Source organism: Thermobia domestica, chromosome 7, assembly GCF_964235325.1.
Source record: "Thermobia domestica chromosome 7, izTheDome1.hap1.1, whole genome shotgun sequence".
NCBI lineage: Eukaryota > Metazoa > Arthropoda > Insecta > Zygentoma > Lepismatidae > Thermobia > Thermobia domestica.
This window is the reverse complement of record NC_137460.1, coordinates 117,767,668-117,794,863: the sequence shown is the minus strand read 5'-3', so window position 1 is coordinate 117,794,863 and position 27,196 is coordinate 117,767,668.

The window sequence follows — 27,196 nt, the reverse complement described above, 5'->3', positions numbered from 1 at the left end:
CATAAATTAAATAATTGAAGAAATGTTCTTTTTACATTAAATCCATAATTACTGTGTATGTTCTGTTGGAATATTAGGTCTTGTTGTTTACACTATATTTTTCCATTTTGCGTACCAAAACCAAAAGCTGCTATAAGCAAAATGGTTTAGGGCTACAGTTAGGAAAACATCTAATTAGGCAGATTAAAAATCGATCTCCGTTAAAATGTGATATTTTGACTCTTTCAGGAAATATTTCTGAGTTTTAATGAAGTCATTTATTGATTTTTTTTAAATATATAAGCAAATGACTTTAGTTTTACGGTATGCAACTATAATGGACCTCGAAACTATGCGAATTGAATACTCGGACTTGAAGTAGTATTTGCGACCACAGCAAAAACTATCGGTTGCAATAGAATAAGATCAAACATAGAAACTGTTCCTCGGATGATGAATCCATATCACAAAACTGTTACTTGCCATCTCTTATTGTTTGGAGATCAATATTAAAACCGGAAGTGTCAATTGATGTAAGCCTGTATCAGTTCTGGCTGCACACTTCCGGCTGCAATAAACTTATAAAATCAGATGTTAATCATCTTCTTGTGATAGTTTTATCCCTATTAAAAACTGTTGTCGATATATAGCGTATTTCCATTTCATCCATCTGGGCCACGGTGGCTCAGTGGTAGAGCGTTCACTTCTAATGCTGAGATCCCTGGTTCTATTCCAACTAGCGTCAAGTGGACTTTGTGGTGAACAAACACCCTGTCGGTAGAGTTTTCTCGGGGATCACCCGTTTCCTCCTACTTGATTCATTCCATCATTGTATTCATTTTTCATCATCACCGTCTCATTTAGCCTGTCGGTATAACCATGGGACTTGAAACTGAAAGAACACATTTTATTTCATATCCGTTTAATCCATTTTGTGAACAGTGTTTCAAACGAAATTCATCGAGTTTCACAGATCGATAGAAGTCGAGACAAAACGCATTTCTTGGGAAGCTGAATCTGTCAAAAACCTGCTTCTCGATATCTTTTACCGTTTTTGTCCTACGGAAATAAATTTTGAAACAGCTAATATGGCCATTCAAGGGTAGACCGACAGTTGGGGAATACCGACATTTTTAAGCTTATAACAAGGTCAATTCTACTTGGAAGTGAAGGTGTTGGCGTAATCAGTATTAAGTGAAACTGTGGGGTGTATGGAATGTATGTCAACGTTTAAGAATAAGTAGAATAATTTGACGAGTAAGTGTCATATAATACTCGGCACCTGGAAATGCATAAGGTTTTTTTATATAAAAAACAATGAATATAAAATTGATTTTTAACGGTGTAGTGGGTAAAGTATATTATAATAATGGAACGGGTTGTATAGTGGGATTAGAGTTATAGTGTATTGCTTGTTACATGGAGACCATTACCCAAATGATTTATGACATTTTATTTAGATGTGACAGATCGTAGAATAAAAGAGATTGAATAAAATATATAAGAAGAATGCATAATGTAATTAATTAATATTTAGAATAAAAGTAATAATTATACATAAGTTAAATGCACAAATATATTACGGTACTAAAAGAAAGAAGCATACAATAACTACAAAACATGTAAATTGCTAATAAATAATTTGGCTTGTCATACTATACCATACTTTAGTTTTTTTTTTTTTTGAGTTTATACTTAATGTCCTGACGACTGCTACTCAGAGACTTTATGTTGAAGCTTTGAACGGAACGAAGTGAATCCGAAATGGTGGATTTTGAATGAATGATTCCAAAAAAATAAATTCTCGGTTTATAAAATTTGTTTTTTTATACCCGTCTGGTTCGAGATGTTCCTGGGAAAGCCTTCATCTGCACGATGCTATCTCCAGTTCCCGTCTCGTCACGATGCAGCGAGAACCTGTTCCTGTTCCCGGCTATATGACACCCCCAAGAGTTTCCTTGTCAGTTCCAGATGTTCCAAAGACGATGGTTCCAGCAGCTTCCAGCACTCCCGACCCCTTTTTCGGTGTCAGCCACAAGGTGGACTGAGACAGTATGGATTCCTGCCATGAACCAGCTCATCCTAAAGCAGAAGTCACAGTTGGTTCCAGCAGTGGCCTGACACCCCGACCAAGTGTTTTTTTTTTTTGGGGGGGGGGTGACCTTCATCAGGTGTGGACAGACGCTGATACACTGCTGCACCACGGACCACATCTTCCCGTCAGTGCTTCGCCAAAATTCGACGCACCGACTCTCAGTGCATAAAGTTTCTTTTAATTATTAATGCGGACGTTATCAGTAGCCGCTCATTAATTCCCAGAGGGGGATTGTCATATAATAAGTGAATTATCACTTAATAGTGCATGAAGTTTTTTTTTATTAACATAGAACAAAATGGACAATTAAAATAATATTTTTCAGTGCGAATAGTCAAAGCATCCAAAAATAAGAATAACCTGAGGCCAAGGTTGTGTGAACTTTCCCATAACAAGCTATAGCGTAACACCTAGCTGACCTCGATACGTGCATCTGTGATCTCACAATTGCTTGCAAGAAAAGTTAAAAACAAAATATCTGGTGACGTTCTGGTGGACACATACACGGATTTTCCGAAACTGAACAGAAAAACAAAAATAACCTTTATATGTGTATACATAACAATAATATTTATCAGAAAACTATTATTTGGACTGTATAAGATTCAAAAATATAGTGGCAACTAGTTGTGACAAACAAGGACGTTTACGGGTATAAAAAGACAGATTTTATAAACCAAGCATACATTCTTTTGGGATCATTTCAACGATCATTCATTCGGCTTCCACTATTTCGGATTCACTTCGTTCCATTCAGAGCTTCAACATGAAGTCTCTGAGTAGCTGTCGTCAGGACATTAAGTATAAACTCAGAAAGAAAGTATAACTAATGTATGGTATAGTATGACAAGTCAAAATTATTTATTAGCAGTTTACATGCTTTCGTAGTTACTATATACTTCTTTCTTTTCGTGTTTTATTTGGTTATTTGACTTATGTGTAATTGTTTCTTTTATTCTGAATATTAATTAATTACATTGTGCAATTTTATTATTTTTATTCAATCTCTTTTATTTTACTATCTGTCACATCTGAATGAAATGTCATGGATCATTTGGGTAATGGTCTCCATGTGACAGGCAATACACTATAACTCAAATCCCAATATACTACTAGTTCCATTATTGTGGTATACTATTACACTTTACCCACTACACCGTTTAGAATTAATTTTATTTCATTTTTTTATATATGTTATAAGGGCTAAATTTATGAGGTAAGGTGTAAGATACATAGAGAAAAATCCGTCCTCCGAACAGCGGTATATTGCACAAATATACGGTATTCTCTTGCTTACTATAGAAATCAGTACAGAGCATACGTTATCCGTATGCTACATAGGCACTGCCCTTAGATGTTACATCATGCCATTGCAGGATGTGTGACATCTAACAATTTTCCATATATAACATGCATATACTTATGTTACCTTCGTCAGGTCTATGTTATATACGTCCATTTGTACGTGAGATCCTGACCGCCTACATTGCTTCATACGGAAAGTACGTATACATGGAACACTTATACAGAAAGTATTATAAAACATGCGTTTTCAGCCATACGTCTGCTGTACGTTAAGTCCAAAACCTACAGGAATTACGCGTGTAACCTATCTTTTTAAGTACACCACCTACATTTTTTCTCAGTGTATTTGAGAAACCAAACGTCATTGTAAAATTTGAGTATGTTTTGTTTAGTTGTGCAATCATAGGTAGTTGGTTCATCAGTGTGCAATGCTTGTACCTTGCATAAAATATAGTTAAGCGCATCATATTCATTCTAGGTACTTTCGACACTCACATTTGGGGCACTTTCGACAGATGCTTTTTTTCCCTGATGTTTAATTACGTATTCTATATATCAAAAATACTACATTAGTATTAACATATAGATAATAGAACATCTGCATCCTTTTTCCATTGCAACACGGTTCGAAATTACACACAGAAAAGCATGAGATGCTCCTGAAATTTGAACAAAATGTCAGCCATAGAGGCCGTTAAGAATAAAATGCTACTTGTTACTACTGTAAGAGCTTCTGAAGTCCCTCGGATACATTACGTGGCAAGTTATCCGAAGTTAATTGCAAGAAACATTTTGGTGAACATACAACATTTGCTGAAGAAGACGAACACACACTAAAAGAAAAGTTAACTATATTAGATGCCAGAGTTGAACTGAAAAGCTGTCGGGGGGAGGGGGGACTTGATTCATTAGGAGGACGCACTGCCTCTAACATAGAGATATTTATTACATATGTGTATACTATGTAGATTAACTGGCTGATCTACAGTTATATATAAGGTTATAATACAAAAATATCATTGCAGACTATTTAAAAACTAAACATGTAACTTAGTTTTATTCCGTTACACTCAATAAAACATCTACAGTAAACATATAGGCCTAGAGAGGACCTTGGAGGTCAAGGGGTCTAACTGACTTTCGAAATAAAGTTTATTTATGGTTAGGAAATTGACTCTCCACAGTGAAATATATAAACTGGGAGGTGAACCACGACGGAATCCACTCATCGGTACACCCTCGAGTGGACTGCGATGTAGTTCCTAGTTTGCATATTGTGCTGAGGAGAGCAAGGGCGCCCATGTTGTGGTTTCGAAGGGGGGGGGGGCAAGTATAAGCGACGTTTCTAAAATAGTTTCAAATTTTGTTGTAACTAATGTAAAAAATCTATTGGATTTTCGATATTCTGAAGTACAATTTCCTCTAGGGGCAAGCGTCCTACCTTGCTCCCCCGTGATGGGCGCCCTTGGCGGAGAGTCCTTTTCTGAACATATATAAACCTTATGGAAAAGTCATGTACAACTTAGATCCTTGTATTCTGAGGCCCTCAACTGAGCTATTTGAAATCAGTGAACTAAATGCATTTTCATTCTATCAGCACCCAAGTGTGAATTAGGTAGTTTTTCATGATTTGTGATAAATCAGCATTTTTGGAAACAGCGGTAGACAAAATGACATGAAAAGGTCATGGAAATATGTGGTAATCTACTTTTTTGTGGTGTCTGACGTTTTGTGTTTTTTTTAAAGTTTTATACGTAGTTGTTCATAGTTCAAAAATTAAATTACAGTAGTTCACTTTGGTTTCAGACAGCTTAATTACTATTGATGCAATATCATATTATACATATACATAGCATTCATCTTTTATCGCTTTGATCTGTTTACATGACAAGAAACGAGGACATTCTTACTTTATGCCAGAGTTTTTTTTTTTTCAGTTCTGTACTACCAGGACAGAGTTTGTTAATTATGGTATCATTATTCACTTTACTTAGTATATCTCTTTCACACTGCATTAACAGAAACGATGAAGGGTAAGGGGAAAAAACAAGGAATGTCCATGTATGTGCTTTCTCGGGTGCTTTGTCCTACCTATTGGTGACTCTTGGTACTATTTGACTGTATATGCCATGCATAAGTAGATGTAAAAATGTCCATGTAAAAAGGGGCAAAAGATGTAACTAACCATATTCTTCTTAAGCGGTTTTCAATATTAAATCGTAGTTTTCTCGAAAATTCAGTTTTGTGACATTCCTTCTTTTTTTCCCCTTACTCTTCGATTCTAGGTTACCTTGAGCGAGATTATCCCTTAGTTTGGATTTAATAATCTTGAGTTTGTAGAACCTCGTTCACAACTTAATTGTATAAGAGGGATCGTAAGGAGGAATGTCTACATTTTAAAGACCTCTGTATAACCTAAGGAATACATGCAATATTCATATATAATTTTGAACGCACTCATGTGGCAAGACTTGCAAGACTTCTTTAATTTGATTTCCTGTATCACTGGTTTAATATCGTCCCACTCAGTTTCTTCATATTTACAAGTTAGTTCTTCACTATTATACTCACTCTGAACACTTCATTGCGATATCTTAGACCAAACTTCTGCAAATGATTTTAATTCTTTGATAAGTTTCCTTTTATCTCTGCTGGGAAGTAACTCACAGATTTTGTTCATTGCATTTGAGGGTAGTTCGTCTTTTAAAACAGAAAATCTCCTTGGATCAAAACACGTCTAGTCCAGATAAAGGATTTTGTGTCTCGAAAACTGGTTGGTCATACTTTGATTGATTTTGTCAAGGACAACATTGAAAACACACAATCTGAAGCTATCCTCTTCTGTATTCCTTATGATTTCATGAGATGACAATTGACCGCTCATTTTCTTTACTTTAGGTACTCTTCTTTTGCGGAGCTCTGTTTCAATCTTCAAGTGAAGAACATTTTTCTATTCTAACAGTACTTCTTTATTGACACTTCTCTTACAAATGTCTTTGCTGCCAGACTAACTTTATCAAATTTATTCCTTGCTTTATTTAAACCATCCTGTTCAGCGGAAATAAATATCCAAACTTGGACATAATCAAGAGTCTTAGTTTGAAGGTAATCTGAGAGCGGACTAGTAATTTAAAATATTAGTAAAAACATCATGACCACTAAGATTGTTTCGTAGGGGACCAACTTCTTCAACAATGAAAAAGTATAACTGAGAACTTCTTGATTGAATTTATTGACGTTACCAATAAGGAAGAGTGTAATCACAAGTTTAACGAAGAATGGCTCCGATATCCTTTCTGTAGAAGGTCTATCTTCTTCCCAATAATGTAAAGGACCAAATATACATTTAGTAGCACGACATGAAGAATTGAAACGAAACTATGTGTAGTTGACAATATGTAATAATAATAATAATAATAATAATAATAATAATAATAATAATAATAATAATAATAATAATAATAATAATAATAATAACGTTTTACTATTTTCTGCGGAAAAACTGTTTTAGGGGCAAAAGTTCCCCTTTAAAAAAAATTCAAAATTGTCGTCCGAAAGGCAAGAAGAAATGGACCGAATTGAATGAAATTGTGCACAAATGTTGTAAAGATAAGTTTAGGGAATACGTGGTCACATACAGAATGAAATTACAAAAGTTTACAATGATTAATAGAAATTAATGCTGTCACCCATTTCGAACACATTAAAAGCACATAATATCTAAAGAAAAAGGTTGAATTGAAAGAAAGAAAAAGGTTAAATTAATGTTAGATCACTATTATATGCAGAATATGTGCTTAAATTATATATATATAGTTATTATAATAACTTTTGTTTAAGCTTAAGAATTATGCGTCTGATGGTTAGATGTATTTGTTATCCAGATCGCTTTAAACAAGTCAGCACGACTTTTACTGTTCGATCTAACAGTTCCAATAGCAACAAGACGTGCACTAGGGTTCTGTTGTATATAAATATACCCAAGGCTCTTGCAGGCCTCTTTTCAGAAATGTCTGTATTTCCTGTAGTAATCAAAAAAGGGATATGGAAGCTGGAAGGTATTGCGCCATATCACAAATCACAAGATTGAAAATGTGGGCATAACACCACGTGCGAATATGGTTGGGGATTAACTCCTGAAACCTTGCCGTGACGCTGTTATATTGACCACTCATATTCGAAGCTCTATCAAATGAATTGGCAATGCACTTTGTCACATTTAGTTCAGCTTCGTTTAATGTATCGGTCAAGGTTTGGAAGATACTATTTCCAGTTGTAGAGCTTATACATTTTCTATCCTATTATTCTTTCCTTCACTTCTGCTTCCAAAATATATCGAATTACTATTACACACTGGTCAAAACTAAGCACATACATTGTCGTCCATTAGTATGGAAAATTGGGTAGCTTTTCTAATTTCATTGCAAATCATGTTCTGCATCTCTTTCTTAATAATACCGATATTTTTCTATTATTCTTTTGCTTAAAAACGTTATTTGTTTTCCCCTTCCACTTACTTCCCCATTCTCTTTTATTATAGATTCATGAAAAGATTTGATTTGCTCAATAAATTTTCTTCAGATGATTGCGCAAAGTATGATTGTAGTCACTAAGAAGAAGAATGATTTCTAGAAAGTTCCCACGGTTGACATCTAGATCATGTAAGTTGTATGTGCACTCTTCTTTCCCTCGGAAAGCAAGACCTTCTTCTCCTATTAATTTAATCACATTAATTACCAATAAAACTACTTTAATAGTAAGACTATTCATGGCTATTGATTATTTTAACAAAAGAGACACTGACCAAAGCTTAAAACGCACTTTATTTTAAATTGTAATTTGTAACTGTTTCGGATATCTAGAATATCCTTCTTCAGACACTATTGAAAAATCTGATAGTGTCTGAAGAAGGGTATGCTAGATAACCGAAACAGTTACAAATTTCAATTTAAAATAAAGTGAGTTTTAAGCTTTGGTCAGTGTCTCTTTTGTTAAAACTACTTTCCTTCTCTCCTTAACTTCCTGCCTTAGCTTCGCAATTTACTTTTCAAATAACATGAGCTCAATTGTATAACCATGTTTGTAAGAAATATATCTGTCCAGTGATACTAAATATATGTTTGATTTTTCATGCTCGCCAGCTGACTCACTAATGCGCCTAAGTCTTTCGAAGCCTTGGGAAAACACAGGTGATCCGACACTAAACGCGAAACATATACTACAGTATAACTTTTAGTTCTTAGTATTGTAGCCCAGCCAATTTCTTTTTGTAACTTCTCTGTTTCCAAAGTCAGCAAGGAAAATTTTAGTTTCTCCTTATACAATTCTTGAGTGGGCTGGAAAGGATGGAAATAAAAGAAAATGTGGAGACTGCTCCTGGTTTCTTGAAAAAAGTAGTTTCTTAGTCACCTTGGTACAGCTGGTACAGCTTTCTTACATTATTTATTTTACGTTCTTCTTCCAAAACAAAACGCAATGAACGCTACGAAATGTTAGCTATCCCATAATAATTTGTCGAATCCCAGATACCGTACCGAAACATCAAAATTGCCTGAAGGGCACTTTATAACTTTTACGTTTGAAAAGAAATGTTTAAACTAATATTTTTGAGTTTGGCCTATACCTCCGAGATATCAGTGCTACTAACTTAAAATGTGCAGAACATCGTTATAAAACCAAATATGTAAAAATATACAAATTTTTGCCTGGAATCCACATTAAATAGTTGAATATGATACAACCTCAGAGATAGGTTACTTTATCTCTGTGGATTCAACGTTCAGCAAAACGATCAAGTGGCATTTTACTATCTTTGATCCAAAAGCCGTTGCTGGTAGCGAGCATAAACCATTCATTCAGGAGGGCGCACCAGCCTGCGGGCCAATTTGCCGACAGGCCAGTCCGACACTGTTGGAAGCGTATGTGTTCACTCAAGAAAATAAGTTGTGGTAGTATAAAGCGTATTAGAATAGTGCCAAACTTTTATATCTGCACAGAAAAATAGTAAAATAGAAAAACCAAAAGGTAGTGAAACACAGAAGAATGTGTAGATACATAAAAGTGCTGCAAAACACAATAACGAAAATGACAAAACTCATAAAGAAAGTTGAGTTATCTGCCAAGATTGGTTTTACTGCTAAACCAATCCCTCTGATTAGGTGCAATGTACAAAATATTTCAATGATTCCAGGAGACTTTGTTCTTTATTCAGATGATTCCTTCTTTGTGTGTCAATAATGTGAAATCTCAAACAAATATGAGTGTTCTTTCCTGTATATCAAGCTAACACTAATATTGTAATCTACAACCATACTTTTGATAACATATGATAACATAAATGAACAACTATATATTTTTTGTGATGTCCGGATGTGTAACGGAATTTTTGTGCTCTCTCCACAAGCTCACATTTAGCATGTTATTTTTAAAAAGAAATTCTTGTTTCGTATATTTCTTGTTAATCAACATTTTTTTGTGATACTTCTTTACATCTTTTCTAACTTTGTGACATAAAAAAAAACATTTTTGTAGCTGTAAATAAAGTTATTCTATATTCCTAAACTTACAGATTTTCATATTTCTTTTAAAGCACATGAACTACTTTACGAACGGTAATATGCATTGTGTAATTATTAGCGACACTATAATAGTATGTAAGGTTTTAATATGGATGCCAATGTTGCCCGAACAACCTGTCGGTCTTTCCTATAGAGTTGGGGAAGTCCGACACCTCTTCATCATTCATTTCAATTGTAGCTCCACAGCCACATCTTGCTTTTGTGTAACATGTATTGTATCTGTCAGGTAATTGAAATTGTATATTTAATCATGGGCTATAAATTCGTTCCTTTAATAATTCATTACTATCTTGTAGTAATACTAATGTCCTTAGAATGTCGGTATTGCCCCAAATGACAAAAATGTCAAGAACTTTCGTTTTCCGTAGAATGTTGCGGGTAATGATGGGTATTTCCTCTTGAGACGCTAAATTTATTGCAATACACAGTGGTGCCCATTGCACCCATCATTACCCGCAACATTCTACGGAAAACGAAAGTTCTTGACATTTTTGTCATTTGGGACAATACCGACATCCTAAGGACATTAGCACTATGACGCACCCCCCCCCCCAATTGTCTATCCGTAGGTGTTCTTCCATGAAAAAATCTTCTTTTCAATTAATTTTACCCCCCCCCTCATCAAACATATTTATATAGATTTTAACCCCCTTAAATATTTCAATGACGCAGTTTGCGTCATAGCCCCCCTTGTGGGCACCCCTGCAATACACCACTTGTTTCTATCTATTACAATTTTTGTTCTATGATGAGAAACGTTACAACCGGAAATAGTTGATTACTACCAATTTCAGTTTGAATAGAGCGTTGCAGAGAAGATGGACCATATTCTTGAGAGATTGAATCAATTGAAAAAAAAAGGTTCTCAATATTTTTTCCATGTTTTTTTACACTATCCAAATAAGTATTGAAACCGGAAGTACGATAGTAAATTTGAATCACTTCTGATTTTGGTAGATGCGAGTAATTATGGTATGTTTTCTTGAGGCAGCGAATCGGTTGGAAATAATCACTCATCGGCATCTAATACAGACTTGTTCTATTGAGATCAACGTCGAAATCAGAAATGGTATGTTTGCCATTTCTAGTACGGACAAAGCCATTCTATAAGACTCCTGTAATTTATTCGTAATATAGTTTGGAAGTTTAAAAATATATTTTATATGCAATCTATCTATTAAAAGGCTTCAATACGAACAAAAGAGTTTTTAAAGCTAGCCTGGAGGCAAGCATCCTGTGAGAGGGTTACGCCTTCTTTTAGGGAGGAGATGTGGGAAGGATTGGCGAAATTTGATTTTATTACGGGTGGTCTAAAGGATGATATATAATCTTTATTGTAATGAAGGACTTAAAGAACTTTGCGTTTTTTAACGTGTTAAAGGGAAAGGAAGCAGAGAATTACACTTAATAACATTAAGAGAATATAATCATATACAAGAGAAGTGGCATGATAAACAAATAGACGAGATAGAAAGTTCACAATAATATAGTAAAATGTATAGCACAAATTGGACCTGTAACACAAAATTCATAGAAAGGCAGATGTAATTAGAATGCAGGATGAAGTGTAGTGTGGTGCATAGGGTGAACACGTGGGATATGTTAAATAGAAGAATGAGACTATCTTCTGGTCTAGGGGCTACTCTAGACCGTAATGAAGGACGGATGAAGCCAAGTTATGTCAATAGGATGTTAGTGTGCAGAAAATGACGGAAAAGTATGAGGAAGATGAGCATGAGTGGTGTAATCGTTCAGAAAGAAAAGTTGTGGATCGTTTGGCAATAAAGAGAGTTGATAAAGAGTAAGTAATAAGGAAAGGGGAGTGTGATAGTATCGTACAGTGGAAGTATGAAGGGCAATGTAGTGCATGGCGTCGTGTAGAACGGGATGTAGTGTTTGAAAACGCTCGGTGATGTACGTCTGAGGGAGTTTTTCAATGTGAAATTCAAGGTTTGGAAAGTTGATGAGGCGATAGAGATCTTGGGTCGGACTTGGAAGCTTTATGTGATGGGGTATGCGAAAGGCGTGTCTTTCCAGGATGAGTATTTTTTTTTTTTTTTTTTGTAATACGTGAGTGGTGCAGACATCCAAGCGATACCTTATGTTAATACTGGGCGAAGAAAGACCTTATATGTATTTAAAATGGTATGTGTTTTTAGGCCCCATGTTGTGCCAGTCAATCCTTTAAGTAAATTTAAGCGCTTGTAAGCTTCCTTAGTGACTTGTTGTAGATGTTTGCCCCAGGTTAGGTGTGGATCAAAAGTAATACCAAGATACGTAACTGTTTTGCGAGGATGAAGCGGTACAGAATCTAATGTTAATGAAAGGCGACGTCGACTGCGTCTCACACGAGTGGTCTGTTTGGGAATTATGAAGACGATTGTTTGAGTTTTGGCGGCGTTGATGGTGAGCCGCCAGCAGGTACACCAGGCGTGGAAACTGGTAATAGCTATTTGAAGTGTAACGTTGATTTGTTGAATGGTGCTTCCTAATGCTATGAAGGCTGTGTCGTCAGCATACTGAAAACTGTAGACGTGATCAGGCAGCTGTGGCATGTCGGCAATGTAAAGAAGATAGAGTAACGGCGAAAGAGCAGATCCTTGAGGAATACCTGAGAGTAAGAAATTTGGATGAGAGAGACTGGAGTGGATGGATATGTATGTGATTCGGCCTGCAAGAAAATGAACGACCAATCTGATGAATTCGATCGGGAGCCTGAGTTTGTGTAATTTGTAAGTAAGGCCGTGGTGCCATACCTTATCAAAGGCCTTTTCCAGATCAAATAGTACTAGAGATGATGGTTTGATGGAATTGTAATGTTGCGTGATGATACTGTTGAGACATAATAATTGATCATTGATGGAAAATGATGGTCGAAATCCTGCTTGGGTGACTGGAAGAAGGTGCCTATCTGTGAGATAGAGATGAAGCCTTTTGACGAGGATACGTTCGAACATCTTACTAAATGTAGAGGTAAGTTGCATTGACCTGTAGGAACTGACATCTTGAGGAGGTTTATTTGGTTATGAAACATAAATGGTTTGGACATTTTTCAGGGCAGTGGAAAGAAGTCGGCTCGGAAGACGAATGTATATATAGATGATCTTCAGGATGATTCCATTGTAGGTATGCACTATCTGAGTTATTGCTGCTTTCGGAGTTGGAGCGAAAGAAACATGGCTGTGGAGAATTTGGCATCGTAGTTTGTCAGGAGCTTCGAGTAACTACTAGAGGCAGGAAGGTCTATGTTCTTGGTGCTGGTATCCTGGTTGGCATCGATGGCGTCCATATCTTCTGTGAATGTAGTAGAGTGAAGATGATGCTTCTTTTTGGGTGGTGAATCTATCAGACGTTCAATGTAGCTTGACCTTGCAGCTGGTGTTCGGGATCGGACGGAATTCGTGGACTAAGCTGATGCAGTTGAGTCTCTAGAAACTGTGCATTGCTTGTTGGCTACCTTAGATTGTTGGCTGGATGTCTGCCGCGGTCTTGCACTCGTGGGGCGCACAGCCGGTCCGGGAACAGTAGCCGGTAATCCTTCATGTCGTTCCTTATCTTAGGTCCTATTATTGATTCGTGGGTCAGGCATAGCAAGATCTGTCCTGGGGGGGGGGGGGCAGAGCCCAAAATGTGAATGATGAAGTGTTTGATAAGTGTAGAAGTGTAGACGCAAAGATGAATAGATAAGAGTACCCGTTTGGATAGTACGCAAGGTTAGGTTGTCCCTCTATCAGACCTGTAGTTCTAGGTAAGTCTGACGGATAGTGCTCTACAGTCTGGTATATATATGTGCTGGTGGTTTGTTGGATGTTACTATTGTTTTGGTATGTATGAGAGAGTACATCTGCAACTATCGCAGAGTAGCTGATTATGACTTCTTTACCAGTTCTGGAGAGAGGTTTAATGCGTAGTGTTCGATGGAATTTCCACAGAGCGCATTTAGTGCCGATGTTAGCTATAACTGGATTTATGTCTGGATAAAGTACGCCAGAACTTATTATGGAGATGCCATAGAATGTCTCTGAGAGTGGGTAGCTCTAAGTCTTACAGGATCTGGCTGTTTCGTGTATATCTGTCATAAAAGCGCATTTTCTTTTGTCCGTCGTCCCGCTAACGGGTTTTGCCCTTTCTTCGGGCACAAAAGCGCCTGAGCTCCAACTTAGGACATTGGATATCAAACATTTGATTTGCGGTTATTTGAGATTTCTCACGTTTAACGGATATAAATATTTCATATTATGTGCACTTTAAATAAATTATTTAAATAGACCTTTTTCATAAAGTTTATGTTTTAAATTATTGTTCAAAGCCTTTGTATTTTAATAAGCCTTTTCCAAAATCAATGCAATTGAATTGTGCTACTATCTTTGAAGTTCTTTTAAACTATACGTTTGTGGACGTTTATATGTTTGTGGCCAATCCTTTCGACAATGGGATCTCGGAAACTACAGGCTCTAGATAGATGATGTTTTCACTGATCAATTGCAACTTTTGTGTAGATTGTCCAGTTTTAATTGAATATTTTAAAACAAAATATGCCCATTATTTCTTTATTACATTTTTATGGGTACACTGGAAGTGTTGAAATTAGAAAAAATAAAGCATCATACCCTACGCATTATACATTCCAACACTACATAATTGTATACATGGGGTTGTATACTTCTCAGTCCTTTATATCATGGCCAAATGATAATGAGAAACGAAGGATTACTATTTCTCCACTCTAAGTTGAATCTTTATTGTTTGGAGTGTTTTTGCCCAATGAACACCGTATATCACTGACATTATAATTAATTATGTGTGTAATGTATTTGCTTATTACATACTGCATGCAAGAAGAAAGAAAACACTTATCATATATGAATTAAAAACTCCAACCGAAAGTAGGGTGAAATCTTGCAAATAGTGCGAGATGTTGAAAAAGTAATAGAAAAAATCTCCCCTTTATGGTATCTCTTGTCAATTTTTATCAAGACGTTTTTCAGTTGTGTCTGTAAAGGAACATGTACAGATATGAGGAATAACAAGGAGATTCATGCTCATGAATCGCTGTGTAGAGAGCGCAGGTTCAGCTAGTAGAGTATACATTTTAGAAACTAGACGAAACGTACATACTTCCTCCTTAACAATTTTAACAATTGAGTTTAACGATTTTATATTATTTATTTATTGCATATCATATTAAAGTTTATGACGCTGTCACAACAAACATAATGGCGAATGTGTGGACATTTATGTACCCCTATTGACTCGAAAATAATTTGCACCCTGAAATGTAAAGGATCAAGAAAAGAAAAATAATGATATACTTGGACACAGGCCGGTAGTCAGCAAAAAATGTAGGGGGCGGTAGAAGTTAGGGGGGCAATCCAACCGCATTATAATTCATCACCATATTATAATTCATTTACAAGCCTACCGTGAAAATGTTATTGGGGTAGTAAAAATTTAGGGGGCCGCCCCTAGACCCTCCTTGGATAAGGGCCTGCTTGGACATAAGCCGAGGAAAGAAAAGAAAATATCCCTAATAATTTACCCGCAGATTCAAGGAAACAGAGATCTAATTAGGTACGTATATATTTTATTTCATCATAAATACAGTTCATACAAAATACAGTATCATTATTGAAAATAAATAAGGTTACAAATGTATGCTCCCCTACTTTAAAAATACTCTTCTGTTAGCTATTGAAAGTTAGTTTCTTCAATGCTATGGAGCATAACATCAAGATATTTACTTTGTGGGCAGTTTCAATAATACTATTGTATTATCGTTATTTTCGTGAGAAATCATCACATTTTAAACAGCAAACAATCGAAAAAAATAGCAGTTTTTGTAAGCTCGTGAATAAAAGATGCATCCCGATTTATCACCATTGAAATTAGGATAAAATGTGCTCCTTATATGCCGTCCGAGTAATGGAAAAAAGAAAAAAATATACCGTTTTTTTTTTAAATTTTAGTAACAATCAAGCAAGTTCTTATACTGTAGGAGGTACAGAATTTCATCATAGATTTCAAGCACTAATTTCTTTTCGTGATATGCTTGATGTTTGTATGTAAATTCTAATAAAGTAACTGTGAATTTTTCATAATATCTTGCTCAACCCGTTACTTCTTACGCGGGCTGTTGTTCTCATATCCAGAAATGGAAATATCTGTTTGCGTCACGTGATTGAAAGTTAGTAAAGGCAGTCAACTCAACAGAGGAGAGTGACAATATTTTCATTATGTACACAATATACCGTATACGCCCGTGTAGTGTCCAGACATTTTTTATCGAAAATTTCAACCAGAATTTCAGAGCGCTTACATTACATGAGTGTTTCAGGTTCTCAGTTTGATTACTGGTACCTGTACCTTACCAGAAGTAGACGAAAGGTGCTTATAAAGTAAACCAAAATGCTACAATTTCAATATTGCTGTATACGACTCGTTATCTACGCAGATACCAACCGTTATTTTCGTAGAAAATACTTCTATTTCTCTATTTCATGAACAGGAAACAGTACAAAAATATAGAATCTGCAATTTGGAAATGCTGGTGCAGACATAATACGGGACAATATTTATATATCCGTTCTTCCTGAGAAAGATAAATAGAGGTTAGGCCATTGCCGGAGCCAGGACATTACACTAATAGCGTATTCGTTCATAGTTTTTTAGTGTATAAACTTTAATTTGCTCATGTAAACTTGGCATGTTTGATCATGCCACTTCATGGTACATAATTACAACGGGCTGCAATAGAAAGAATACGGTAACAATCCATCCAAAACTGATGAAACTATGAGAGCAAATATTTAGATATTAATGTTGTCAATAACTCAGGATACTAAATTTCATTTATTTCTTACTATTTCCTACCAAGTTCTCAGAAAATAGTTCCAGTTGCTTTTTGTTTCTTTTTTTACCATTCAAAGATCGTTGAACTAGTTTCTTTTTCAGGTTAAAATATAAAGTACACTTTTTAGTTATTTTTTCCACAACAAACAACAATGCACTCACACCAACACCAAAGAAGAACAAAGTTAATATAGGTATAATGTCTTTAAATTCAACGCTAGGTTCCTTTTCCTCATTAACAATTTGTTCAGGTGGCCACGACATGTCACGAATTCTACTTATTAAACCAGTCTCTTCAAGAAGTTTAATGCTGCAAAAATAAATGCAATTACAAATATTTAGTATTAAACTATTTCTTAATATAGATCAGCACAAACAAGGTAAAATGTGTTAACTTCAAACCACAATTTTATAAACAATGCATTGCTTATATTATGTGCGTAACTAATTAGAATTGTGTGTGCCATAGTTGTAAGTAGGTGTCCGTTACTTACAGAAGTAGTGAAACAACAATGAATGCAATTTGCTAGTTAACTGTGTATGTTTATATATATATATATATATATATACAGTAAACCACGGTTAACACGAATTCCAAGGGACTGAAAAATCAGGAGTTCGTGTTAAAAAAATTCGTGTTAACCGGGGACCCAAATTTTATTATTCGAATACATTTTCTCCATACATACGCACTACAGTATACATACTATACATACCACTACAGTATATTATGTATATCATAGAAAACACTAGAGATGGTATCGAGACGAAACTGAGTAGTCTCGGTCTCGTCTCGGTTCCAAATTCGAGATGAGACCAAGACTATTCTCCGTCGTGATACCATCCACAGAATTGTATCGAGACGAGACAGAGTTTCGGTCTCGTCTCGATTTTGAAAAGCACGGTTCGGTCTCAAATTCGAGTTAAGATCGAGATCGAGACTAGTTTCGGTCTCGGTACCATTCTCTGAAAAGTGAAAACACTACAGTAAGATTCAGTAAGGTTATTATCCTATGTTCCAAAATTAAAATTAAAAAAAAAAGAAGTTTCCACGCAGAAAATCCAGGTCAAGTTATAAAATTGATAACTCCGCTAGCAGGTTGGGTACCGCTAGTAACGGAAAGGTATTTATAACTCCTGTCACCAGTTTGGAGTTACAGGGGAGAAAAGAGGTTTTGTCTCGAGCTGTCGCCAGCAGCTCGTCTGCCAATCACCTGCATGTTCAGCGCTTAACGGAGGACAGAATCAACACCTCATAAGGGAGGAAAAATACCTGTTTCTGATTTTTCTCTTATTTACAAGGCAATTTTCGTTTGTATAAATACTGTATGGCAAAAACTGATCTGGAGTAAAATCTGAAATAAGAAAAATGATCTAAAAAAAAAAGGATTGAAAGTTCGTGTTAAATGAAAACCTTTACTGACTCAAGGGACTAAAAATTAGTTCGTAATTCGTGCTAACCGAAATTCGTGTTAACCGATAAAGCTTCCTATAAGATAACGTACAGCGATGCCGGGACCGAAATTTTGTTCGTCCTAACCGAGTGTTCGGCTTAAGCGAGTTCGTGTTAACGAGGTTATACTGTATATAGTGTTCGAAGTGGGGAAAAAGCAGAGGTGGTGTTTTATTACGATTTTGACTCGAGATACCGACTATCTAAATGTTGAAACACATTTAGGGATATGTTGTCTAAAAGATTTCATTTCTATTTACATAATGACTGAAAACCATCGGAGAGCTTCTTTGTAGTTACGGGGGGGGGGGACTTGAAGAGACTCTGATCCCCCACTAACAACTTTCAAAAAAAGTATCCCCTTATGTTGTAAGTAGTAGAAAATGGATCGATCTGGGCCAGACCTGAGCCAGTTTTAATCAACTCACAAGCCCCTGGGAAAATGACCACCGTGCACCGTGAGCCCACGGCCTTTTACGACCTCCATTTTAGGGGTGAATTCGTTCCCTTTTACGACCACTTTTAAGGGGGTGTATTCATTCTCTTTTACGAGCACATTTTAGGGGGTGTACTCATTCCCTTTTATGAGCATATTTTTCAACCCATATGTTAATTACGAACACATAGAAGAGCAGATAACACATAACACTACGTAACACACAGCAGAACAGATAACAGATAAGAATATGAAACATAGAAGGGGTGTACTCGTTTTCAACCCCTATTTTAATTACGAACACATAGCAAAGCAGATAACACTTAACACAGCAGAGCACATAACACTTTTTCAAGGGTGTATTCATTCTCTTTTATGAGCATATTTTTCAACCCCTATTTCAACATAAACATAGCAGAGGTGAACACACAGCAGATACATAAGACTTGTTCCACCCTTATTTAGAGTATGGTATATTTTCCAACCCCATCATTTTAAGGGGGTGAACTCGTTCTCTTTTACGACCTCCATTTTAGAGGGTGTACTCGTTCCCTTTTATGAGCATATTTTCCAACCCTTATTTTAACATAACATTATTTTCTTTTACGGGGGTAGCAAGACCCCCAACCCTCCTCCTTTCTCATCCAGGGCTTGAGACCGGCAATGGCGGAGTTTAAAAAAATAACATCATCATACTCTCATAAATGAATAAAGCATAATATCATTAGCATCAATAGTAGTGAGTGAGAATTTGTTTAAAAAATCCTGCATCGAATAACCAGATGCACGACATGCTAAATATAGGAAACAGTAATGTCCACAAAATTGATATAAATCACCTTGAATACGCCTATTATTCCATGTATAATACAAACAGTTTCGTTTTAAAAACCTTATATGATGTTGTATATAGGGAGGTATACCATAGCTATCGAAATACTCTCCCACACACATATTAGATATATAAACAGCAACCCAATGTTCACCAGGCTTATCACTAGAATCAGTGTTTATAATTATGGCGGCTGGAAATGTATGAATAAACAGAGGTAACTCATCGGCGGCATACACACCAATAAAATGATCTTTAGGCAGATTTTGTTGTAATGCTTCATAAAGCTCAATTGTATTTAACATTTTTTCCCTTTAATTAATATATACTTTTCTCTGGAAATCAATTTCTAATTCTGAAGAGAATTCACCATAAATAATTGTTGTTACAGGAGATGGCAGTGCTTCTTTAAAATGAACCTCTAAACGTACACTTCCTTGCCGTTGTGGGCTAGTATGAAATCCAGCACTAGCACTAGAATCGGGAGTTAAATCAAACACCAGTAGAGTATAACCATTAGGATATTCGGCTAGTGAAATATTATTACCTTGATTAGAATAATAAATACCTGAACCTGTAAATAACGTGGAATATGCTTGTATATATAGCTTATTATCAAAATCAGGTTGTAGTGGTTTGGAAGGCACAGCTGTTCCATCAACATACAGTGTAAAAAATGACATATTAAAATGCTGAAAATTGAACGGATTTGTCTGATAAGTACCATTAAAAGCAGTATTAGTAACAAAACCAATAATAATACGTTTAGGCACTAGGCCTGAAAATAGATCTGGAAGTGTACTATCCATAATTCCTTGTGGCAGCGTTTCAGTCTTCACTTGCACTTTTGTTATAGGATATTTTACTCTAAATTTAGGATTTTGTAATACTTTATTTTGTGCTATTTTAACTGCTGGTGATACATCAACCTTTTTCACAAGCAATGTTGCATCGGTAATTACAACTTTTCCATCAGCATCTGCGTCACCCATTAGACAGAATCTAGGTTTAGCTGGAATTAGTTTAATGCGCAGTTGTACAACATTCAGTAAAAATTTCTCCTGATTAAATATATCAGCATGAATATAACCCAATAATTCAAATGACTGACTTAAAGTAGTGAGAAGAAAACGTTGTTTAAATCCTACATTAGCATCGGCCACACTGTCCATATGTCCTGCAGTATCTTTAAACCACATTGATGTTTGAAGATGCGTTGATTTAGCTTCAGCATTATAATTTAGTAGTTTTTCAATATACGATCGATATGGATATGTGTGTGAAGAGTAGGAAATAAGTTGATTATTTAAATATAATTGCAATTCACTGAACATTGCATTGAGAAAATCATTTACAGGGCCGATTTTCTTATCGGCAGAAGTTAAATTAGAACCATCTGATTTAGTAATTTTACCTTTAATATAAAACATTGTGTGCGATAAGTCAATATAGTCATCCCCATGACCGGGGACAACAAATTCTATTGGTGCATTATCAGCTATCGAAGCCACAGGCTTATATGGAACTATTTTATTACCAATAATACTGGTTTGAGTGGGTAAACCAGCAAATAAATCTAATTCTGATTTCATACACTCACACTGCATTTTTCTCTCTATTAATATACACACATGGTAAAATTTATAATACCGTATTACGTTTGCGAAAATGTAATTTTACACATACACTGCCATGTTGGAAAGGAAGTGGATTGCCTGTACTATCTCTTAAATCAATAATAATTTGATCAAATTGTTTACGTTGCACGGAGACATAGTGAGGATTGTCAAAAATATGTACATTATTAATACCATACTCTGTAATATTTGTATTTATAATACGTAACAATGGAGCTACTGTGTCACCCACCATTTGTGGTTCTACAATATCACTGTAAATATACATAAGTGTAGGTAGCGATTTTTGTAAATCAGGTGGATAACGAGCATGATGCACAACTGCAATATCTTCTTGTTGTATGTGATCAAAACCTAGTATTCTGGCTAGTTCAGGAGATAGACGTACTTCTATACGCCTCTCTTGATCTTTTATTACTCTATTAACCTCAATTCGTTTTACTGATGCTTTAACTTTTAATTGTAAATTTAATATATCACTTTTATGATTAATTTGAGATAGAATATCATCGACATTATAATAGTGTCCTGGTAAGATTTTAGTTATGTTCCAGCTTTCTGTATTCATGAGCCGGTAATAAATATTATTAGTATATTTGGAAACATTCTGAAATGAATTTGTATAATGTACTTCAACAACTGCCGTCTCCCACTCACCTTTCTCTAGCACCAATGGATGATATAATTTGGTGGTATAACATGACAAAGTATTTTGTGGAAAATACTCCATAGAACTGTTACTCGGTAGTGTAAGATAAAAGCTAGTCTGTTCCATAGTAATCAAAAATATCACTCTTCCTTTTCTTTGTACCACCAGTCGTCTTTGCAAAATGAACTTTTCTCCGTTTTCTTCCAGATCCTACCAACACTTGATTTATTTTATTTTGAGCTTTAGTTTTTAAATTATTTTTAGCTTCTTGCCAACGTGATGTTAAAGCTTCGTCAATAGGTCTATTATCACCTAATACATCTCCAGCTACATTAATTCCTGTACGTAACAATTCTTTACCAACAGTTTTTGCTCCTTGTTTAATTAACGGAAATACACTTGGAAATAAACCACCTAAAAACTTCCAATACCATAACCTTCTTGATATGGTGCACCCCTATACACGTTATAACCACCTCCTGCTTGGTGAGTATAGTATTTAAAGTATGGATCATTCATTATTATTATTTTTTCCTATATATACAGATATAACAGTTGTTTATAATATTGTATTGTGGCTAAATGTTTTTTAAATGTGACACAGGAATCCATGAATTAAATTAAGGGGGATATCCCCGCCAACGAACAAGTACACGTTTACCTTTAACTTCTAAAATTTCGTCTATTTCATAAACTTTAGGCAGAGGCACTCCTTGTAATTCCTCCTCGTAACATGTACCATCAATTACTTCACCATTTAAGTCCTCCAACACATAAACCACTTTCTTTTCCTTATGTATCACCTGTTTTATTTTAAATATTTCTACAGTCCACTTTTTTTTTGTACCCTTTTTCAAAATGCCGTTTTGCTTTAGTAATGCGCACAGTATCACCTTTTTTATATTTTGCAATGTTAGTATGTGGCATCGGTTTTATTCATTTATTCCAAACTTGTTGAAAAGTGTCCTGGTTCACACTGGCGGGTTGTAATTGATGAGCCCTATGTGGTCTAGAATTATATGCCTGAACAAGTTTCGATAGCACATCTATGTATCGGTAAGTCTTCTTGGCTGTAAAATATTTCCACATTCGTTCTTTAAGAGTTCGATTAAAACGTTCCACCACACTTGCTTTAATATCGGCGTTCTGTGTTGTGAAGAATTTAATATTTTGCTTTTTTAAGTATAACTGAAATGGTCTATTAACAAACTCTGTTTGTAGACGTAATGGTCTACGACGTGTAGATGCAAATATCTGCTTAAATGTTTTCACCAGTTTTTGTACGTACAGGCACAGCCCAGGCATAACGACTAAACAAATCAATCACTGTTAAAATATACTTTTGCAGACTGTGCATATCGTTTAAATCCGCTTGCCACTGATCGTCAATATTGAACACTAAATAGGAATTACGTGGAAACTTTTTACGTACTGGCTTATGCAGAGTATAAGCCGACTGTTCTTTTACCCACTGTTGCACTTTGTGTAAAGGAATAGATTTCTTCACAGCTCTCCATAATGACGTTGCGGTTGAAAACGAGGCAGGGTGTGAAGGGTTATAATAAATAGCGGCCAGCTTCTTCATATTTTATAATCACACCATCTGTTGACAACTTTACGTTTACGTGGTGGCTCCTCCTCCTCCTCCTCTTCTTCTTCCTGTTTTGGATCAGCAGCAGCAGCAGATGATGTCAGCTTACGAATATATTCTATACGTTGTGGGTTGCCTATATACTCTAAAGGTATATTGGATTTTGCTAACAGTTCAGCAAAGGGTTCCCAACCTGTAGGGGGAATATTTTTCTTGCGATACCTGACAAAATCTGCTATTAGATCTACTATATTAGCTCCAGGAATTAATTTATTATTAATATTCACATTTCCATTATCGTCCCAATGAATGTTGGAATTTTGTTTTAATCTACGTAATAAAGGTCTTGCTTTACGCAGACAATTTTCGGGAAGAGTAGATAGTATTTCATCCTCTTCCTCCCCGTCCTCCTCCTCCTCCTTCTTAGTACCAACACTAGTTGATGTTGTTGCAGTAGGTTTTTGCACAATGTGTAAATATTTTTGTAACACCTCTTTATAGCGTATCCATTTTTCTTCAACACTCATATTTTTATTATTTAAAATATTTTTCATCTCATCATCTAAATTAGATATAGTTTGATATTGGTGCAATTTTTCTGGTGCAATTAAAACAAGCTTTTGTGCATGCTGCATAATTATTTAATTAAAGTAGATAGTATACCTCCAATAATAGGTGCAAGCAAAGCAGTAAGAAACCCACCTTTTTGTACAATTATTCGTTTTTTCTTTTGTTTTAATGATGGCCCCTTTTTCGCTAAATACCTCAATTCCTTTCTATACCTTTTTAATCTATTTTTCTCTTTTTTATTTAACGGAACATTTCCTTGTAATACGTTATAGGAACATTCACAAATAGAACGAATTAATTCGGGATCGGCATTTTGTAAAATTGCTTGGCGTACTTTGGGTTTTGCCTTTGCTAAAAGTTTTAGTAAATGTGCACTCTCTTTGCTAATCATTTTTTTCTTTTTGTAGCTATTATATTAAAATTGAGTATTAAAATATATCAGTTATTGAGATTATTTTTTTACCGGTACATAAACATAGTTGTAAGAATCTGAGGGGAAAATTTTTGTTCGAACACGATGTTCGTTGGGAGTGCCCTGTTTTAAATCAAAAACCAAATAACTATGAGGATCTTGTGTTGCGTCCTGATAGGCTTCCTGTACAAATTTTGTGTTACCAGGATATAATTGGCGTGCTAGATAATTAATTTGAGCCTGGTCTCTGGGGTTTTTAAAACATATTATATAATGGCAATTTAATGATATGTCTCGCATACCTTTAGCTTGATGAAACATATTTTGTGTTATAAAAATAACACTTAAATCTCGGTGGTGGCTACCTTTAGTAAAAAAGTCAACAATTCTTGTATCACATTCTCGCATTAAATCGTCAATAATTACCAGATGGGGGCCAGCTTGTGCTGGAAAATCATCTATTTTGGGGAGCCCTTCTTTAAATGTACAACCTGAGGATAGAGTTTCATACAGAGGTTGCCACTCACCATAACACCATACTATATTTTTCCATTTTTCGGCATAATGTTTTAAAAACTCTTTTACAAAATATGATTTACCACACCCAGTGGGACCAGCTATAATACAAGTAAATGGGTGTTGAAACTCCATATTCTGTTACACCACAAAATAATTATGAATATAATAACATATTATTATTATTATTACTTTTCAGGCATGTTTACAACTTTACATAATTGAGAACAAGTAATTATGGTCCGCTGAATGCACGGCAAATGAAGCTGGAGTTTTCGCCATGTACAAACACAGAAATTTACCTGACCATTACTATCGTCATCTGACGAGCGAATAAAACACTGACGAATACCTTTAAGAGTATCTGACAATGATATTTTATAATTTTCACTAATGAAAAATTGTGTAGGCAATGAAGAATTTGTATCAGCATTAAAGTAGTTTTCAATATATGAATAATATGATAGAAAAGTATTCCACTCATCAGGTGAAAGACGAATACGATCAGAGTACTTATGTAAAGTGATAATAACAGAAAATTCTCCCTCATCATCGTATGCTAGACCAACACATACCTCGAGTTCATTGAAATAATAATAATATTGATTTAAAATTTGATTATCCATTTTTTATCTCTACTTAATTAAAAACTATCGTTTCTACTAATACTGTATTTACCCTATTCGATTTCGTAAAAGGAATTTTCCATTCCATCTCTATTACAGATATATTGCATTTATTTTAAATAGCGTTTTTAAATATTTTGCTTTCTTTTCTCCTTTACATAAAAAAACAGCGTTTGTGGAAGAACAAATTTGATTTAATATACTTTTTACTTGTGATACTGATATACCTCGTGATGATGATGATGATGACAATTTAACTAAGCAACGAAAATTTACAGTGTTGCTAGAATTTAAAATATAAAATTCACTTTTTGAAATTATAAAATCTACAAGAAATACTTGTGACGACATGCTTCATCTATAAATTCTTGACTTCTCTTTTTTTTTTTTTTTTACAATATAGTATGTTTTAAATCAATCCAAGAATTTTCACTTTTTGGCAGACCTAACCATTTCACATAGGCCTTATTATTTTTCTTTCGCAACACTTTTTCAATTAAATATGTGTTTGGAAATTTCGTTAATTGTAATTCGTGTCCGTAAAATCTTCCTTCAATAGGTTTATTATTTGAGTCTACTAAGTGATATGTCGGAGGATTAGTGAAGAAAACTTTAGCAATTCGAAAAATTTCTGTACTCCAATTGCGTGTAAAACCTCTATCAAAACCAGGACGCTTAAGTTTACTAATTCTTACATATTCACCTATCTTAAATTTACTTTTTCTTTTTATCACAGAAAACTTTTTGCAATAGATGTTTGTCAATAGATGTTTTTCATTTTCTTTTTTAACAGCGTCGATAGGTTTCATTTTAATAGTGGAATGAATAGTATTATTATAATTATGTAGTAATTCCGGCAGAATGCCAATCCATTTATAATTTCCCTGCAGTGTAAATTGTCTCCACATTAAATTACGTAACGATCTATTAAATCTTTCAATAATACTTGCTTTCACATCACTGTACGTGGAATAATGTTTAATGTTATTTTGGTTCATCGCCTTCTGAAACTCTGAATTATAAAATTCTCGACCCCTGTCAGTTTGTAAAAATTTAGGGCTTTTGTTTGCTTTTCTCAGTACTGTTATAAATGCTTGTGTAATTTCTTTCCCAGTTTTATTTTTCACAGGAATAGCCCAAGCATATTTAGAGAATGTATCTATCACAGTTAATAAATATTTGAAATTTCGATTAATTTTTGCTAGACCTTTCAATTTTCCACTATTCATTTCAACTAAATCAGCTTGCCATAAATCATGAATCCCTTTCGTTATAACGGGTATTCGAGGATAGTTTCGTCTTGCACTTTTATGTAATTCTGCAACTATTTGTTCTCGAACTGATTGTGACATTTTTTTTAAATACTAATATATCGAAAAAAAATTATATCGTATTTACAATATACAAATCGTACATTTTACATCTTTATTATTATAATACCCCCAAGGAACAGTGTGTATATTACAATTTAAAATTTTTCTTTTGTCATCATACGGATCTAATGCTAATTTTCTTACCTGATTTGTTGTTAAATTATGGTATTTACTTTTAATTTCAAATTGTGTTTTATAGATCGTTTCGTTTTTAAATATACATGATTTATAATCGTCAAACGTAATTTGTTCTTTAACTATATTTTTCTTGATCCCTTTACATTTTTTCAATTCT